Source organism: Podarcis muralis, chromosome 16, assembly GCF_964188315.1.
Source record: "Podarcis muralis chromosome 16, rPodMur119.hap1.1, whole genome shotgun sequence".
NCBI lineage: Eukaryota > Metazoa > Chordata > Lepidosauria > Squamata > Lacertidae > Podarcis > Podarcis muralis.
The window spans coordinates 41,274,995-41,295,727 of NC_135670.1; the positions used below are offsets into that span (position 1 = coordinate 41,274,995).

Genomic DNA, 20,733 nt, shown 5'->3' on the forward strand with positions numbered 1-20,733 from the left:
CTCCGGTAGAAGCAGGACTTAAAATAGGACACTTGGAGGGTATGCTGCAACACCCCCCCCCCTCCAAGATGCAAGGAGGAAGAGGAGGGCAGCCTAGAAGCAAAGGAATGGAAAAGCAGAGGAAGGGAGGGGCTCCTGCTGAGGATGGGCTTTGAACACTTCTGTGCTCCAAAACCGCCCCAGCCCTTCATCCAGGGGCTCTTTCAAAATGAGCAGAACTACCAGGGTAGAAAGTCACCCTAAAAATAGAGCAAAAGCAGAACAACATTTAAAAATGGGGCAAAGCAAGAGGCGCTTGCTGGCCTCTCTCTCCCTTCCCCCAGTTGCTTTTCACACCCTTGAGACGCACTCCTGGGTCCTTGAAGGTGCTGCTTTACAGATCAGTGGGGACATCATTCTGGCGTTTGGGGGTGCTAAATCCCAATGTGCAAACTGAGGGAACCTCAGTAGAAGGACCTGCCCCCTTCCCCTCTGAGCTCGCATGAGGGGCTCCTTGGAAGACTTCCTGAAAAGACACACAAACCACCTCCAGCGAGCACATTTTGGGGGGAAGCTGTCATCTCCTCTGGCTGCCCTTCCTGATCCCATGGGAGAAGTTGTCTTGACTCTCCCCCCACAAAGCACACACACAACCCCTGTCCCTCTGCCTTCACCAGGTGCGTGAGGATGGTTTGGCCAGAGGTGTGGAGAGAGATGAAGGAGAGAAGAGAACCTCGTTGATGAGCCCTGAGCTGTGTGTGTGTGTGCTCATGCGCGCCCCCCACCCCCCCACCCCACCCCTCTATAGCTCATTCTGGCTCTTTGCATCTTACAGAGTCAGGTCAGTCTATCCTTCTGAGGAGTTTTACGGGATGTCCATCTTTCACTGGAAAGTCCCTCCATTTGCCAGGGCCCTTGCAGCACCCACAGCCTGCACTTCCCTCACACACCGCCCTAGGGAGGCGCCTACTGTTAAGTTGTGGGCGAACATATCAGACGACACAGCGATTCTTCCAAAGCAGCTCTTTATTTGTAAGCTGGAACAGAACTAAACTGAGGAGCTCAGTCAGCCTGCTTATATAGAGCTCCAGAACAATGTAACTGTTGCCATTTTCAAAAACTATCCAATCACTGAACGTCACTTTCAATCCTTCATTTGCATACAAACTATCCAATCACTGAACGTCACGTTCGATCCTTCATTTGCATAACTATCTACAGTATCCCCCTGCTGGCCTAGGGTGAGAACTTCAGTACATAACACCTACAGTTCCTCCCCCCGCCCCTCCAAAAAAATGTGGGCATCCGAGCAAAGCCACCAGCTTCCATGTCTCAAAGAGCTTTGCTGTGGAGCAGTCTGGAAAGGACTGCCTGAAAGCAGGCCAAATCTGAAGGATGCTGAGGCTTGAACCAGGAGTTCTGAGCTATCATGAAGTGCGTGTTCATTCACAGACCTCAATGCCCTCTTCAGGTGCCCTTCGTCAGCTCCTGTGATTGGGGGGTGGGTGGGAGGAAGCCAGCCCCCCAGCCCCCATGGACCAGGTCTGGCATCTATCCTCAGAGGTGAGCACAGGCTCCCTCCAGCTCCAGCTCAACCCACTTGGGCGTTCGGAACAGGGGACCCTCCAAGCTCACCCTGGGCTCTTTCTGCTCACAGCCTCCTCCAGTGGCCGTGGCCAGGCGTCAGGGTGCTCGCTCCTTCCGAGGGAAGGCTTACGTTAAGATCAATACAATTCTGGATACGTATATTAAATGCAATTTCTTTCTTTTTTTTAAAAAAAAGAATTATTTGCGCTCTTAATTTTATTGAAGGGGTTGTGAGGATGTTGTTAAAATAAGGACTGGTAACAAAGTTATATAATAAGGAGACGGAAGATGGTTGAACAACTGGCTAGAAGGAAGAGGTGGAGGAAGGTTTTAAGAGCAGAATAATAATAATAATAATAATAATAATAATAATAATAATAATAATAATAATAATTTATTATTTATTATTTATACCCTGCCCATCTGGCTGAGTTTCCCCAGCCACTCTGAGTGGCTCCCAATTGAGTGTTAAAAACAATACAGCATTAAATATTAAAAACTTCTCTAAACAGAGCTGCCTTCAGATGTCTTTTAAAGATAAGATAGAAACCCCATGAACCTCCCCTGTCCATGTGCGGGTGGTCAAAGGCCCCTCCTGCCTTGATGCTTCCCACCCACTCCCTGCACACGCTCCTACCTGGTGAGAGCTGCTGCAAGGGGCTCACCTGTCTCCAGGTGCTCATCTTGCAGGAATAAGGTGTGGTGAATGGACACAATGTGAATATGGACATTTTATTCTTGCGATTAATATAGTCTTATTTCTCCTGTCTTTGCAAGAATGACATTGGTATTATTAGTACAGTAGTAGTAGATTCACTGTGTCAAAGTCTATGGGTTGATTCTTTGTAGTTTTATATCATTTTGACCCAAACTGTCTGGCGATAGAGGCAGGGACGCGGACTTATAAAAAATATTGGGGGGGCCCGGGAAAGCTCATGAATAATAAATAAGCTCATGAATATGCAAATAAAGTGGCGCCGCCTCCTCGTGAGCGAATAGGGGAGAGCGTGCTGCGCCTATTAATCAGCTCCAAAGGAAATTGGGTGGAGCTTTTGCTCGGGAGGGAGGGCAGGAGGCATGCAGCCCGCCCCTCCCTGTGCATTTTGGGCTGGGGGAGGGGCGGCGATGGCGCTCTGCTGGAGGGGCGCCGGAGATTATTGGGGGGCGGAGCCCCCCCAAACGAATTTTTGAGGGGGCTCGGGCCCCCTCAAGCCCCATGGAGTCGGCGCCTATGGATAGAGGCATGTCTCCACCCCCACCCCCACCCCCACCCCTTCTTTCCAAGCGTCTCTTAAGGCATTCAACATTTTCCCCACTGCTTGCAATCCTGGCACCTATTTGAGATAAGTTTTCAATACCTTTTTTGTTATTTTAAAAAAGGGGAGAGGAAGAAAAAAGGCCCCCTAAGATGGTTGGAAGGGTAAATAACTGGCATGCTGACATTGCTTCTATTTAAATAAATGACACACTGCGCACGTAGATCGTTTGCATAAAACAATATTCAAGTAGGGTGATTTTAATGTTCTCTGCTATTTCTGACTCTCTCTGGATTGCTGTTTGCATATATTTGCATACCCTAGGAGAATTAAGCTAGGAGTATGTAAATGAGCTCCTAGCCTTTCCAGCAAAGGAGTTTCTTCTCCTTCTCTTGCTGCAAATGCAGCCTCCTCTCCATCCATCCCCAGACACCCCCCTCCATCCTCCCAGCACCCTCCCCCGCCCTTCCCCCTTCGGGATTTGCAGCCAGATCAGTGGCTGGAGAGAGAGAGGGAGGGAGAAATGATTTGCCTTGCCATCCCTTGCAAGCAAATCTCAGTTGTTGCTATCCCAAGCAGGGTGGGGGAAGCGCCGGCTGCTGAGCACATTGCTGTAAGGTAATAATGGGGGCTTTGTGGATTAATCACCTTTGGAAATTCCATCCCTGGACAGACTCTGCAGTGACTCTGGCCTCAGTGCAGCGAGAGCGTCTGCCCTTCAAGAACAGCTGGCAGGTATTCTCCCCAGCCTGGGAATGTGAGGTCACGGGCCTAGGTCACAGATACAAAAAGACACTCCTGAACGAGTGTGGTCCATTTTCAACATTTCTGCAAGGAAGCCGCACTGGACCATGCTATAAGAGTTGTCGCTGTGTTCATGCTCTGAGAAACTCTGCAGTCCACTGCTTTGTGGCAACTATGAGCCCCTCCCAAGAAGACGGAAAAGAGGGGAGGGAAGCGCTTGAGCGTTGTGCCTCCCCCAGCCCTCTGACCTTCTGCTTCCTCAGGATCCTCCGAGGGGCATCTGCACAGAGAAGTTGCAAAGTGAAGATGGGTTTGAATTAAATCAGCCAAATTAGATGGCTGATAGTTAATTACCGGTAATTCTTTTTAAAAAATGTTTGCTGGTTGACAGTCCATTTTTAAAACAAATATTTCTCTTTCTAATAGGGTCTCTCCATGTTTGAATGGCAGATCCAAGTCAGTCACAAGGCTCTTTCTTTTCCTCTGAGCGCTGAGGGCAGGATGAGGCCACCTTCCTCCGCTGTGTGAAGATACAGCACTTTCTTGGCCTTCCAGCTAGAGGCCTTCATGCTCTCCATGCTAATGAGAAAACCTCACATCTGTTCCTTAAACCAAAGCAATCTGCTTGCACCCATGACTGGTGCCTTTCCCCCACCCCTCCCTTGTCTGCCTGAGCTTATGCACAAGGAAAAAGAAGAGAAACCCTTGGGGGGGGGGCAGCAGTATGTAGCAAGCAGGTGTTTGGCAAAGGTTGCCTCAGACTTGAAGGCTGGACTTGAGTCCAGGAAACGAGGGTTGAAATCTCATCTCTCCAAAAATGGAAAGAAGAAGAAGAAGTCCCAGCAAAAGAAGGATGGATACAAAAACTTATGGAACATGGTGAAACTTACTGGAAAAAATAAGAAATCAAGATAACAAGCTTTTTATAAAAGAATGGAAATGGTTTATTGAATATTTACAAACAAACTGTAAACAGAGAAGAGCATTGAAAGGATTATTGTCACAACCTGCAGTTTTATCAGAGTATATATTTAAAGTAGATGAATAAATGAGCAAATTAAGTTAATTTGGATATGCAGAAAATATTAAAAATAAATTTAAGAACCATAGAAAGAGGGGAAATTAAGTCAAGTTTTGGAATGTAAAAATGATTGTAAAATTATTGAAATGTATAAAATTGAAAATCATAAATATTTTTTAAAATGTAATCCCATCTCTCCCTTTGGGTCTTAAGGAGCCGCTTATACCACACCAGGCCATTGGTCTACCTAGTCCAGCCTTTCTCAGCCTTGAGTCCCCAGATGTTGTTGGACTACAACTCCCATCATTCCTAGTCAGCTTGACCAGTGGTCAGGGATGATGGGAGTTGTAGTTCAAGAACATCTGGGGACCCAAGGTTGAGAAAGGCTTATCCTAGTCAGTGGTGTTGCCTGCAGGGGCTGGAAGACGCTTAGATAGATAAACTTTATTCTCATTAGCCAACGGCCATAGCAACATAAAACAAGCAATATATACAATTAAAAAGACAACAATGGGTAAAAAGGACAATCAAATGATCAAGATTATCATTCAGATACTGGCCCTTAATCCCATTGCACCCTCGATAAACCTAGCAACCTTTGCTGTTGTCTGATCATTTTGATCTGATAACAGAAAGAACAATGTGGCCGCAGATGGGCGGCCTGGGATTGTAAGTAGGTGTGAGGTGATGATCTCATTCCTCAGATCTTTATAAAGGGGGCAGGACAGGAGAGCATGAGCCACTGTTTCCAGATTACAATCTCCACAGAGGCAGAGTCCTTTCTCAGTTGGAATCTTTTGGTATCTGCCCTCAAGTACGGCAGAGGGCATCGCATCCAGTCTGGCCAGTGTGAAGGAGGCACCTCTGTATTTTTGTTTTTTAAAAAAATGATATTTATTACTTTTCCAACAGTTTCAACACAACACTACAAACAAAAAAGAGAAAAAAAGAACAATACAAATACAATACAAAAACACTACATAACACCAACACATTAAACTAACAAAACAAAGCAGAAACAAACAAAAACAGTTTAAAAACACCTCAAACATTTTCAATATCTTATCTTTCATTCGCTTATTTCCAACGACCTCCTCACACCTCCCTTTTTGTATTCCACTTCTATTAATTGTTTCAGCAATTCCTTTCCATCTTCCTCTGTTTTCTATCCTATAATTATCTTAACACATTCTTGCCTTATTTTTTCCTTTAATTTTCTATTAATCTATTTATACTTAATTCTTTGTAACATTTCTACTAAAGCCATATAACTTCATTCCAACATTCTTCTAACATTCCTCAATTTTACCATATTTCTATAAATAGTCTTTAAACTTTTTCCAGTCTTCTTCCCCCGACTCTTCTCCCTGGTCCTGGGTCTTGCCAGTCATTTCCGCCAATTCCATCTAGTCCATCAACTTCATCTGCCATTATCCAACACTTCAGTGCTTTCAAGAAACAGCCATTCTCTCAGCCAGCAAAAAGCAGATGGTTCACAACAAAGTTTAAGGGTCTGGCAGGGCAAGTCCACCTCCTTCTTTGGCATCCGTCAATATCTTAAATTTTACTCGAGGCTTCCTGCCCTGCCAAACAAATTAGAAACATCCCTCTGCCACCTCCTGAAACAATCCATCCCATCCAAAGCTTGCAATGTTTGAAACAAAAGCAACATCCCCAGCAACACAGCAACCCTCATCCCCACCACAGCAACTCGGCCCAACAATAACAACTTCAGATTTGTCCATATTTCCAAATCCCCCTTCTCTTCGATCCAACGTCCTTCACAGTTATCCTTAAATAGATTCACATTTTTGGCGGTCATACTAACCCCCAAATACCTCTCTTTCTCAACCGATGTTAGTCCTGTCTCCTCCTGAAACTCTCTCAAGCTTTCCTTTTCCAATTCAGGTAGGGCTCTGGTCCTCAAATTCATCTGTTTTTCTTTAAGTTCAATCATAACAAATGTCAGCTTATGTTCATCAAGTTGTCTTTGTATGGATGGGACTCTCTCTCTCTCCAGTTGTATTGCTTTACATTCAGCAGCAAGGGTTTTCTCCCTGACTTCATCCGCAGTTTGCCGTATCAGAGTAGATTCCTATATCAATTTCTGGATGGTTTCTGTATTGGTATTCACCTTTTGTCCCAGATTATTTAAACTTTCTGCAATTAAGTCGATTTTAATATTTGCAGCATCCACTTTCACATTTATCACGTCTGTTTTCTTGTGAAGCTGTTCCAGCGAATCGTTTATTTTTACTAATGCGACCGCTAAGGCCTCTTCTGTCGACATTCCGTCTGTTTTTTCCTTTCCATTTGCCATAACACTTAAGAGATTCAAGGTCAATCCCAGAGTCGCACAATTTTTTATCTTGCAGCTGGAAATTCCCCTAGCCCAGCTCCTGTAAAGCAACCAATTTCAAAAGCTTCCACTAGGGGAAAACAGTTTCTATTTGTATTAGTCAGTAAAGTCCTCTTTTAGACACAGTTCCAATAATCCAAAGTTAGTTTCAGTTTTCAGTTACTTTTACTCCTTTAAAAAAAACACAAAAAACAGCCGGAGACAGTAGAAACAATGTATTCTCTTGTTTAGCTACCTGTCAATGAACGTTATAAACACTGTCAATGAACATTCCAAAAGACATCAATCCTGCTAGCAGCCCGTTTCCAGGGTCAGAGCGGCGGTATTTTAACTCTCTTTTCTCTCTCCTACAGGCATATTCAGTCCACCACTTCCCCCCCTCTTCTCCTGTCTCCAAAGGGGGCGTTTAATGTTCTTTGTCGATGGAGATTTAGTCTTTTACAAAAGGCTTTCCAAGACTTCAGCTTGCAGCCTCATTGCTTCACTTTATTTACAAAAGGGGGAGGCGGACTTCCTGTATTGAACCTCCCCGTTTCGATACCAAATTAAACGTTTAAAAATCCAATTCTCCCACTTCAGCTCTACTCACAGGTAATTACTTTGGAGTCAAATTGTCCACAGGAAAAAGTCAGTGCTTTCCGGCAACAGCTATGTGGCTTCGCTCCGTGGAAGAAGCAGACGATTCGAAGCACCGCGCCGCTCACCCCACGTCGCTCCGCATCCCCGAAACCGGGTTTCCCCGCGAGTAGGCGAGGCGCAAAAGGTGCCCGCCGAATCCCACGTTCACAGGCTTCTCCCGCCTGTGATTTTTACGGGTCTCCGCCTTCGCCGTGGCGGTACAGACCCAAATTCCCATGGGGCGAATTCCTCCCAATCAGAATTCCTCCCAATACGTCTGTATTTTTGGATAGTTAATTTATACAAATATGGTGTCAGGGAATCAAACTGAGAGGGGGAAAAGAAGGCATACCAAGGACAGAGTTTCTTTATAATAGCCAGGTTGTTCTGTTGCTCTATGTCCTTCAGACGCTGTCCAATTAGCCTTTTTGCTTTAATAAAGCCCATCGTGAGAAGCTGATGTGGGTGGAGTCCGCAGGAGAGGAATTTTTGGTGCACAATTTTGGACCACACACTTTTATGGGGGTCTTGTGTCACTAAGGGCAGTAGACCGGGAGGATTTAGATTCAGACGGAGCCAATAATTAAGAGTTCTTTGCCAGGACCGAGCTTCTACAGAGGGAAGACTTGCCTCCAGTCATAATGCTGCATTTGGGACACAAGGTGATACAGAAAAAAATCTGCCTTAAAAATTTGGATTGGACAGTTTCAAGAATGCTACAATGATTACCTGTCCAAATTTGGGCCCCGTAAAGTATCTGCACCAAAGATTTGGCTTGAAAAACTTCTAGGGCTGCTGGGATGTATTTGCCACCCTTTGTATGGAAAAAACGGGACAGCATCTTAGCACTTTGGGCTGCTTTTTCTTTAACACATTTTTGGTGTACATCCCATGACCCCAATGACTGGAAGACTATGCCCAGGTATTTAAAGGCTTTAACCTGCTCAATTGGGTGATTGTCCATGCTCCAGCTATGTAATCTATGTTTCCTTGTGAAAACCATGACTTTGGTTTTCTGATAGTTTACCACCAGCTGTTCTCTCCTGCAATATGCTGAGAATTCTCCTATCAACCTTTTTAGGCCTATTTTTGTTCAGGATAGGAGGACCACATCATCAGCATATAAGAGCACTGAGATTGGTTTTGTGGCCAATTTAGGAGCATGGAACTCCGGAGATGTTAAGCTTTTAACCATGTCATTGATATATAGGTTAAATAATGCTGGGGATAAAATGCAGCCTTGCTTAACCCCCTTGGTGGCTGGTACAGGGCCTATGAGTTGGCCATTTGTGAAGGATCTTACGTACAACACAGTATCTTTATACAGGCCATTAAACAACAATAATAATAATCTTTTATCTATACTGGATGTATTCAATTTGGCCCAGAGTCTTACTTGTGAAATTGAATCAAAGGCAGCCTTCAAATCAATGAAGGCTGCATATAAGACCCCACGGGTTTTCTTGGCGCATTTGTCAATAAGATGTGCTAAGACAAAACAGTGACCTATGATAGATCTGCCTTGCCTAAATCCAGCTTGCTCCTCCGCCAAGATAGCCTCAGTGTCCATCCAACTGGTTAATTTGATATAGAGGTGTTTTGCATATAATTTGCTAGGTATAGGTAAAAGACTAATAGGTCTGTAACTCGCCGGGTCCGATGTGGGGCCCTTTTTATAAATTGGGGTGATTATCGCCTTGGCCCACCCTTCGGGAAATAGGCCTGTTGAATCAATGTGGGAGAGTACTGTCGCCAGCAGGGGGGCCCACCACCCAGTGTTGGTCTTCAGAAGTTCTGCGGGAATATAATCTATGCCAGGGGCCTTGTTGTTCTTTAGCTGTGCGATCAAATTCTCTACTTCCTCTGTGGTTACAGGTGGTCAGTGAGGTGAAACCTCTGGTTGAACGCTTGGCTTGTTAAACTGAGCTTCCTTATCATAAAACAATGATTGAAAGTATCGGATCCATTCTTGGGGTTCAACGGTACAAATGGGTCCGTTACACTCCTGGTCCAGTAGGCCAGATATGGTATGCCAAAAGCAAGTTGGGTATTTCTCGTGTGAAGCCTTGACCAGGCTTTGCCATGCGATTCACTCGGCTTTTTGTTTTTTCTTCTTTAATAGTTGTTTGTAGTTCCGTCTTATGGAGATATATGTGGTAAAAAAAGGGGGTGCCCCAGTATTCTTTTATTTGCAATAAATTGTTCTCAAATGCTTCCTTGTTTGTCCGCACTCTGCATCAAATCAGCTTGCTAGATCCTGCGCCCTCTTTGTGGCTGTATTCTGTATCGCAGATGATAATTGTGTTTTCAGCTTTTCTATAAGTATCTTAAAAAGCTCTAGGAGCACAGCCGTGGAGTTAGTCAAAACAATAGCAGAATGTATACTCTTTATCTCCACTGATTGAAGGAGGAGGATTAAGTTTGCATTCAGCATGGGGGACCATTTCATTCTTTTGGGAGCTGGTATACCCAAATTCACCGTGGGAGTATATTGTGGGTTGGCCATGGGTTTTTTGAAAGGCGGGCCTTCAAACACTAAAGTTAGAGGGAGATGGTCACGCTCAGTATTATGTCCCACTTGGAACTTTGTGACAAAACCATACGCGAATCTTGAGATTAGAATATAATCTATAACGCTTCCGCCAGCCTTGGAAAATTTTGTGTATTCCCCAGGTCGGTCCCCCTCTTTGATGCTGTTTAATATCAACAGTTCCCTCCGTTTTGCGATGAGGGCTAAGCAGAGCCCTGAAAAGTTGCATCTGTGATCTTTAGAGAAGCGTGTAACACCTATGTCTGTCTGTCTATCCTGGTCCAGGAACTGGGTGTACTGAGTATATAGACAGTTATCATCTGTTCCCATTCAGGCATTGAAGTCTCCGCCGATAACGACTGGAGCAGTAGGGTAGGTAGATTCGAGAGGCTCTAGGAAGGCCTCTAAATCTGCCCATGCGGCCTTAATTGCCGATTTTTTTTGACGGGGTGGGGGGAATAGACATTAACCAGCACTAAAGAGGCTCTCTTGAGTTTGAGTAAGGTGGCCGTTGCTAGTGAGTTGCAGCTGGGTAAAGGTATGATGGAGTCTTCTAGCTTTGTGGGGACAAAGCAGGCTAAGGCTCCACAGGGCTGCCTCCTCTCAAGGATGGGGTGGCGGGTAAAGAATGGCTACTATAGCCATTGAGCAATATGGAATCACTATGCCATGTCTCCTGAAGACAAATAATATCAAATTGCTTAAAATAGGACATTAAATGTTGATTGTTTTTCTTTGCACGCCATCCTGCGATATTCCAGGATAGCAGCTTCAGGCCCCCGTCCCTCCACAATACTGATTCGTCATTTCTACCCTGTCCAGCAACCCTTTTGTGTCTACAAAAACACTCCCATTGGCTCTATTGATGGGTGTCTGCTTAATGAGGTTACAATGTACCTCAGTTTTCGGCATCTTAGGTATGGGGTGTGGAGTTGGAGTGTAGGTAATTCATTTGGGCACAGCTTAAGGTAACTAAGCCCTGATCTCGGGGGTTTGTCTTCCTGATTTGATCCTGCCTTGTCATGGGGGCTGGGGTTGGAGATCTGGATTTAAATGAGCCTCCCACCTTCCTCTTATCCACTAGGCAGTTAGGGGATATGGGCCACAAATGTAGTCCCTCCGATGTCTCATTGTGTTCGTTCTTCTTGACCAGTCTGCTTCTGAGTATGTCTAGTCTATCCAAGATTTTGTTTTGAGCTGAGGGCTGCAATGACCAGAAACGGTTTATTAAGGCGTGTTCTTCCGCCGAAACGGAGTCCTCGCTGTCTCTTGTAGGAGGTTGAACATCAAGGCGGGATGTATCTTTCATTTTTAAAGTTGATGGATCTTGTTTGTGATGGTCCAGCTGGCTCATTTGGGATCTGTTTTGTTGTTTAGATTTTCCCCCTTTTTGATCCTCTGTTCCTAGCATCCTATCACCCCTGGGAGCCACGAGGGGAGCTATTGGTGCTCTGTTTTCAAAAATTCTTAGTAGCTCTATCCTTTCATTTTTAAATAAATTTCTTGCTTCTTTATGGTCCAGCTTTCACTTCCATACATCACTGCTGGGAAAACCATGGCTTTAACTATATGGACCTTTGTTGGCAAGGTGATGTCTCTACTTTTTAAGATGCTGTCTAGGTTTATCATTGCTTTTCTCCCAAGAAGCAGGCGTATTTTAATTTTGTGGCTGCTGTCACCATCTGCAGTGTTCATGGAGCCCAAGAAAGTAAAATCTCTCACTGCCTCCATTTCTTCCCCTTCTATTTGCCAGGAGGTGATGGGACCAGTGGCCATGATCTTCGTTTTTTTGATGTTGAGCTTCAGACCATATTTTGCGCTCTCCTCTTTCACCCTCATTAAAAGGTTCTTTAATTCCTCCTCACTTTCTGCCATCAAGGTTGTGTCATCTGCATATCTGAGGTTGCTGATATTTCTTCCGGCAATCTTAATTCCGGCTAGGGATTCATCCAGCCCAGCCTTTCACATGATGAATTCTGCATATAAGTTAAATAAGCAGGGAGACAATATACAGCCTTGTCATACTCCTTTCCCAATTTTGAACCAATCAGTTGTTCCATATCCAGTTCTAACTGTAGCTTCTTGTCCCACATAGAGATTTCTCAGGATAATTCCTCTGTGTATTCTTGCCACCTCTTCTTGATGTCTTCTGCTTCTGTTAGGTCCTTACCACTTTTGTCCTTTATTATGGAAATCTTTGTACAAAATGTTCCTTTCATATCTCCAATTTTCTTGAACAGATCTCTGGTTTTTCCCATTCTATTGTTTTCCTCTATTTCTTTGCATTGCTCGTTTAAGAAGGCCTTCTTGTCTCTCCTTGCTATTTTTTGGAAATCTGCATTCAATTTCCTGTATCTTTCACTATCTCCCTCGCATTTTGCTTGCCTTCTCTCCCCCGCTATTTGTAAGGCCTCATTGGACAGCCACTTTGCTTTCTTGCATTTCCTTTTCATTGGGATGGTTTTCGCTGCTGCCTCCTGTATAATGTTATAATGCTCCATCCATAGTTCTTCAGGCACTCTGTCCACCAAATCTAAATCCTTAAACCTGTTCCTCACTTCCACTGTGTATTCATAAGGAATTTGGTTTAGATTGTATCTTACCGGCCCAGTGGTTTTTCCTGCTTTCTTCAGTTTAAGCTTGAATTTTGCTATAAGAAGCTGATGATCTGAGCCACAGTCAGCTCCAGGTCTTGTTTTTGCTGACTGTATAGAGTTTCTCCATCTTTGGCTGTAGAGAATATAATCAATCTGATTTCGATGCTGCCCATCTGGTGATGTCCATGTGTAGAGTCGTCTCTTGTGTTGTTGGAAAAGAGTGTTTGTGATGACCAGCTTGTTCTCTTGGCAGAACTCAATTAGCCTTTGCCCTGCTTCATTTTGAACTCCAAACTTGCCAGTTGTTCCTTTTATCTCTTGATTCCCTACTTTAGCATTCCAATCCCCTATAATGAGAAGAACATCCTTCTTTGGTGTCACTTCTATAAGGTCTTGTAAATCTTCATAGAATTGGTCAATTTCCGTTTCTTCAGCACCAGTAGTTGGTGCATAAACTTGGATTACTGTGATGTTAAAAGGTCTGCCTTGGATTCGTATTGAGATCATTCTATCATTTTTGAGATTGCATCCCAGTACAGCTTTCACCACTCTTTTGTTGACTATGAGGGCCACTCCATTTCTTTTACGGGATTCTTGCCCACAGTAGTAGATATGATAGTCATCCGAACTGAATTCGCCCATTCCCGTCCATTTTAGTTCACTGATGCCCAGAATGTCAATATTTATTCTTGCCATCTCATTTTTGACCACATCCAACTTACCCAGGTTCATGGTTCTTACATTCCAGGTTCCTATGCAATATTTTTCTTTACAGCATTGGACTTTCCTTTCGCTTCCAGGCATATCCGCAACTGAGCGTCCTTTCGGCTTTGGCCCAGCCACTTCATCAGCTCTGGATCTACTTGTACTTGCCCTCCACTCTTCCTCAGTAGCATGTTGGACACCTTCCAACCTGAGGGGCTCATCTTCCAGCGTCATAACTTTTATATGCCTGTTGTCTTTGTCCATGGAGTTTTCTTGGCAGGGATACTGGAGTGGCTTGCCGGTTCCTCCTCCAGGTGGATCATGTTTGGTCAAAACTCTCCACTATGACCTGTCCATCTTGGGTGCCCTGCTCGGCATAGTTCATAGCTTCTCTGAGTTATTCAAGCCCCTTCGCCACGGCAAGGCAGTGATCCATGAAGGGGAAGTAACATATACCCTTCAACAAACTCTGCATACCAGGGCTTGTAAATTCAACCATTTGTCTTCAGGGGATAAGGCCTACATTAGCTTTCTCCTGGTACAAGGACCTGAGCTACTCACCTGCCTATTCTCTGGACTTTCTAACGTCAGGATCCATTTCTGAAAGGTAGCCAGATTTCTAGCTTTGCTCTCCCACACCCAAACAACTCATATTGAAGCTCCTCCCTTCCACAAGCCACGCTGGATACAGCCCAGCATGCCCACGTGCAGAGGAGGGGGTTGTGTAACGTATCCACCCTGAGCCTCCGAGACATCTGGTCTCTCACTGACAGAAGGCAAATGCAAGGAAGAATCCAGAAAAGTTGTTTGTGACAAAGGGCACACATTGATAGTGGGCAGAATAAAAGTGGAAGTTCAGTTTCATGAGAAGATTTCACTCATAAAATATGCCTCCGCACAGAAGCCCAGAAGGAAGCAGGGTCTCCCTGAGCAATGGAGATAGTGGTGCTCCTGAATACCAGGAATAGCAAGTGGGGTGAGTTGCCCATCTAGTCCAGCATCCTGTTCTCACAGTGGCTCACCAGATGCCTACAGGAAACCCACAAGCGGGATTCAAACACTCTCTCTCAGTTGCTATTTTTCTTGACTTGCTTTGGTTTTGCTGGGGCCTGGTTCTAAGTGTCAGAAAGTTCTGGCTTTCTCCATGGCTGCAATAACACTGGGGACTCCATTTCACCATTCCCCCTAGTTGGAACAGCCCTCAGTGGCATCCCCTGCAATCAGAGATCCTCGGCTTTGGGCACAGATGAGCTGCCATGGGCCCTGCAAAGTCCTCGCTCTTCCTATGCTGCTGCTGCTGCTGCTGCAGGTTGTACCTCTTCAGCAAGGAGGGTAGTCTGTGGGCACCATTGGAAACATCTGTGGGCTTCAAAGCTACTGACTCAAGTACTGTGTGTTCTTCATAGTGGGTGATATAAACAGCACCCTTACTCCACATCAGAATGATGTTCTGTCTACACGAGTGGCCCATCCCATGGAGCCACTGCAGATGGACCCCCAGCCCCCCAACTCCAGGCACAGAGAGCGAGCACCCATCACAGGTGAACAGCCCAGGCCAACTTTGTGCCCTCCAGATTTTAGGACTACAACTCCCATCAGCCCCAACTAGCAGGGACATATGATGGGAGCCTGGTCGTGCTCACTGTGGTGGATGGGAGTTGTAGTCCAGGTGGGCTCCAGGTCTGCCTTGGAGACACTCAACCGTTCAGTCTTCCTCTTTTTTGAAAACAAGGTTCCCAATGATGCGTGGGAGGGATTTGTCCTGGAAGTTGTCGGGCGATGCTCACTTGGCACATTGTTTAAAGAAGACATTCAATTACCTGGGCTGCAATGCTTGGCTGTGCTCTGATCATCTGCTAAGGGGAAAATAACTAATATGTAGCATGTTGTGTCATAGATAATTATGGATAACATCACTTTTAAGGAAACCAGACTTGTTCCCCCTTTCTGTGGAATTTATTAAGGCTGCTCTTCTGAGCAAGAACAGAGAAAAGGGGCAGCTTACTCGTGTGCAGCCGTAACAGGGGCATTCCCTGTCCTAGAAGCCTTTTCCTGGATCTTGGATCAGATGCAAGAGGCAGAGGGGGGTTCCCCTTAAGCCACTGCTGCAGAATTAGAAGCAGGGATTTCCCACTACCAAGAGGTAGGGAAAGTGTCAGCCAGAACTTCCTTATTGTGTTATTATTTCTTATTGTGTTTATATCTCACCTCCAAGGAGCACAACATGGCATACATAGATCCCCTCTCATCTAACCCTGCCCCCAACCACCCTTTGAAGTAGGTTAGGGTGAGAGGTAGGGCCTCGCCCCAAGGCCACCCAGTGAGCTTCCTGGCTGAGTGGGGATTTGAACCTCTGTCTCCCAAGGTCCTAGTCTGACACTGCCACCGTCTCTCATCATTGGTAGGAGTAGGACACATTTTTTCCCTGAAGGAGCTTAACTATCTTCCCGAGAGATAGTCCAAGAAGGATCTGACAATTTGCCATAATACTTTTTCTTAGCGATGGGTGATCTCATCTTGGCTCTCTTCAGAACGGGCTCCGGTGAAATGAGCCATGGGCAAGCAATGTCATCTGCAGGGTGGCAGACAGAAGTACAGCTCCAAGGCTCTTTGGGAAACTCACTACTTCAGAGTTCCAAACACCTGGGACATTTTGTTGGGGGGTGGGAGGGACGGAGCCAGCTGAGGTTACGGAAACTTATGCAGCGCAGAGCAGCAGCCCAACCAGCCCATGTCAAACCTTTTCCTTCTCTTCCTCCATCCAAGCTGTAGGTGTCAATATCTGTGGGTTGAGACAGAGCAGATGAGCCCTCCGAGGCTCCGCCAGGGGCAGTAGGTCTCAGCTTCATGGCCACTTGCGTTCCAGTTATGATCATAGAATCATAGAATCATAGAATCATAGAATCATAGAGTTGGAAGAGACCACAAGGGCCATCGAGTCCAACCCCCTGCCAAGCAGGAAACACCATCAGAGCACTCCTGACATATGGTTGTCAAGCCTCTGCTTAAAGACCTCCAAAGAAGGAGACTCCACCACACTCCTTGGCAGCAAATTCCACTGTCGAACAGCTCTTACTGTCAGGAAGTTCTTCCTAATGTTTAGGTGGAATCTTCTTTCTTGTAGTTTGGATCCATTGCTCCGTGTCCGCTTCTCTGGAGCAGCAGAAAACAGCCTTTCTCCCTCCTCTATGTGACATCCTTTTATATATTTGAACATGGCTATCATATCACCCCTTAACCTCCTCTTCTCCAGGCTAAACATGCCCAGCTCCCTTAGCCGTTCCTCATAAGGCATCGTTTCCAGGCCTTTGATCAGTGAAGAGCATAAGGAGAATCCTGAGGCCGGATCAGGCCAAGGGCATGAAGCCAACCAGATGTCCCGATGGGAAGCCAAAGGCATGAAGCCAAGGGCCTCCCTCACCTCCGATGAGCCCTGCAGCAGCTGGATCAGACCAAAGGGGGCCCACCCAGTCCAGCATTCTCTTTGCCCCTATTGGGAAGCCCACAAACAGCCCATGTGCACAGCAGCAGCAACAGCAGTGCTTTCCTCACTCCCCATCCCCGACCTGCACACAAAACTGGCCTTCAGAGTCACAGTGCAGTAGAACATGGCCACCCTGGCTGGGAGCTTAGCAGTCCAGGAATGCGCTTTAGAAGTTGTCCTCCATTCTCAACTTTTGACAACATTGCTCATTTGAATCCAGTCCTGTTTTGGTGGAAGTGTGATCAAGGTTTTGCTCACAGGAAAAGAATGGCCTTTTTCAAAACCTGTGTGAAAGAGAGGACATTTCACACATTTGACTCTTCTGTCTCTGGGTTTTGTATGTGACTGTGTGGGGTGCATGATGTGAGGCCCTTAACTGCTCCATGGTGTCAACGTCACTGCATGATCAGTGAAGGGATTGGTTTGAAGGGCAAAGACTATTTCTGGTGCCAACCACTTCCTGGAGCCCCCTCCCCTATCTGGCATGACGCTGGACTTCAGCTCCCCTCACTCCTCACCCCTGACCTTGCTGGCTGCATCTGATGGGAGATGCTGTTGGTATGTGGAGGGCACCAGGCTGGGGAAGAGAAATCAAGCAAGCAAAAGCATACTGTATATAGCTTTCTACCATTTTATTTCTCTCCCTCTCCCCCACTCTTTTCCACATGCACATATATCCGTAACCTTCCCCTCTTCCCTTCCATTTCCCCTCCAGCCCCAGCCCCCCAGCCCCAGCAATGAGGGATGGAAGGAGAGCAGTGGGGAGAGCAGCATGTCACCCCCATTTCCAGGAAGGCAGTCCCTACATTTTGCCCAGCATTCCCTAGGAGGGGATGATTCCTTTTCTCACCAGTCTGAGAGGAGGTTGGTGCAGGGGCACTCAAGGAAAAGGTGGGGGGGGGGGGCGAAGAAGAGAGCATCTACGAGGAAACCTCTTGCTAGAGGAGCCATGCACTGTTGCTGGCAGGAAGGAGAGAGACAAGGGCTGAGAGAGGGAGAGAGAATCTCACATTTTTATTGGCACTCACCGGGCAGGTGTCTGGTCGTTCTATGATCTGAAACTGCCACAGGCTCTGTGCTATTCCTGTGTGCATCCACCACCCGCTTTTGCTGACGGCAGAGAAGCCTGTAACCATTTGTGATAAACATCTCAGCAGCTGCCTGATTATCTCCTCCTTTAGCTGTACCCAGCGTGAGATTCTTATGTGGCAACAAACTGATTTGGCTGTGGATTTATGGAGGGAGCGCCTGATTTGGTCCTACATGATGGAGCATGTCATGCAATTGCTTTGCCTGGCTCAGCTCGTGGGCACATTCCCCACTCTGCGCACAAGACAGATGCCGGGAGAGAGGCCTGGGAGAAGATGCTGTCTCATGCGCAGGAGAGAGGAAATGCAGCTGAGATTTCCCAGCTCCTCTCAGGGATGAGGCACAGAACCAAAGAGAGGATGACTTCATTCATCCACGAAACACAAGGTGCACCTTAGAGACAGAATGTGGGGTGCTGGGACTCAGGGAGCAGTGGGGGGGGGGGCACAAGGAGCAGGTGAGGCCTGCCAAGGGAAGGAGCTGCCACAGGAGGAGACGGTGGCCCTTTGGTGCTGGAATGTGTGGATTTGCTTGCCAAAAATTCTTCTGATTTAAGATTATTGTTGTTATTGCTGTCATTCTACAAAATCCCTGTTGTGTGATGCCATCCAATGTGAGGATGGGGCGAGGAATATGGGGTGCATCAAGGCATTGAATTGGCACAATAATATTTGGCACTGTTGCCGTAAACCTTATCAGCCGGGGGGTGTGTGTGTGTTTGTGTACATACCTACAGACACATATACATATCTCAGCAGGCTGGGCTGGGAGAGCTGCCCATCACCACCTGCCCTTTGCCATCCTCCAGCTCAGCTCCTTGCTTTGTGCCAGCTTTGCCTTTTGCAAGAAGCAAGAGCCCCTGCCTGCCCCCACCCCACTTCTCATGCGATGGGCTTTCACTCTGCCCACTGAAGTGCTTCCACACAGCCTCCTTCCCCCGTGGCATTTCTGAAGGCCATACTGCAAACAGCTAGCCCTGTCCGCCCCACCCAGCCTCCTGGTCCTTTTTCTTCCAAAGCAGCTTCTTCGACACGCTGAGATAGCATCTCATTAGCCAGGCTCCCATTGGCTTGACTGCTCTGATGTCACAGGCAAAGATTAGACCACAGTCAGGTCTGACCTGTGGGATGTGATACATAAGTAGCAGTCAAGTACAACATTCCTTGTTTGCCTAGAGTGGACATGCAAAGGGGATGTTTGTTCCAGCCAGTCAAAAACTTCCTGTTTCCTCCTGGCCTGGAGCATCCTTCCTCTTGCATGTGACTAGATATGGGTGTGACCTTACCTGTGCAGGTAATAAAAGCACTAGGCATGCAGCCATCTTTCTCTTTGACTTCCTCTCGTCGTTGGAGCAGCTTTTTAGCTAGAGATGCCCTGTTGGCTTTCAGCCAACAAAGAGATATGGAGATATGGGATAGACTCGCATGTATATATCTGTAACTAAGTCTGCCTTCAGGGATCCAACTGTGAACTGATGATGTGAGTAAACTACTTTTATATCTTTAAATAACTTGTGGTGGAAGGTCGGTGGTTCGAATCCCCAGAACAGGGTGAGCTCCCGTTGCTCATTCCCAGCTCCTGCCATCCTAGCAGTTTGAAAGCACATCAAAGTGCAAGTAGATAAATAGGTACCGCTCTGCTGGGAAGGTAAACAGTGTTTCACCAGAAGCAGCTTAGTCATGCTGGCCACATGACCCAGAAATACTTTCTGCTGACAGACGTCGGCTCGCTCGGCCAGTAAAGCAAGATGAGCGCTGCAACCCCAGAGTTGTTCACGACTGGACTTAACCGCCAGGGGTCCTTTACCTTTACGGGACCTTACCAGGAATCTATATTGAGAAACTTAAACAAGCTTGCAACCAGCTACCCGCTGTGTGTTTAAAGGGGAATGTTAAAACTCTGCTAAGTTATAGAACTTGCTAACACAAGTTAGGAAGGATATTAATAAACAATATATCCTCTCCTGCCTCCCTGAACATTCCCACATAACCCATCCATGAGGTGGGCTGAAGCAGCAGCCTCAGGAGGCAGGACACCAAGAGGCAGCACCCCCGCCAGTGCCCCCCTCCGCCACTGCTGGCTTCCAGCCAGATCTCACCAGCATCTCACGCATTCTCGCCAACCTTTCATTGTATCTCCTGTGCTCCATGAGATGTTGCAAGAGCTCAGCGAGAGCTTGTGAGAGCTCACCAGAACCCATCATCGCTCTGCTGCCGCAGCCACACAACCCAGGTGAGGGATACTTTGGCGCAGGGCAGCAGCACCTGGATTGCTCAGTTGGTTAGCGTGTGATGCTAATAATGCCAAGGCTGCAGGTTCGGGACAGCTGCATATTCCTGCAATGCAGGGGGTTGGAGTAGATGACCCTTAGGGGCATTTCCAGCTCTATGGTTCTATGCTTCCCATTTTGCCTCAGGTGGCAAAACAGGATGGGCTGCCCTGGCCTCCTTGGCCCTGACTGCTGGCAACAGAGAAGCTTTGGTTCTACAGCCTTAGGTCTATGGTTAAATTCGCTGAATTTAACAGAATTTCCTAACTGTGTATGGAGATTTAAAAGGTTAGGATTAGAACCAAGCGTCAATATATTTGCAACGACACTTGTCTCTGTGTGGTGAGGCTGCCTTATCGATCTGCAACTCTGGCTTCCAAAAATGTCCCTTGGCAAAATCTATTTCTCTGTGATGTCTATGCTGCGGAGTGTTCTGAACCCTCAATGCATCAGAAGAATGTGCTTCATGCAGTTGTTGCTCTTTGTTTTTGTTGT

General features: G+C 46.5%; 1 long non-coding RNA gene across 1 annotated transcript in view; it reads left to right on the plus strand.

Annotated features, from left to right (window-relative positions):
- Nucleotides 1–9,779, plus strand: part of LOC114587037 (uncharacterized) — a 29,849-nt gene extending 20,070 nt beyond the window's left edge. The window contains exon 3 of the long non-coding RNA XR_003704210.2: nt 3,993–9,779. This is a non-coding gene — a long non-coding RNA (uncharacterized LOC114587037). The remainder of the gene's footprint in view (nt 1–3,992) is intronic.
- The last annotated feature ends 10,954 nt before the right edge of the window (nt 9,780–20,733 follow it).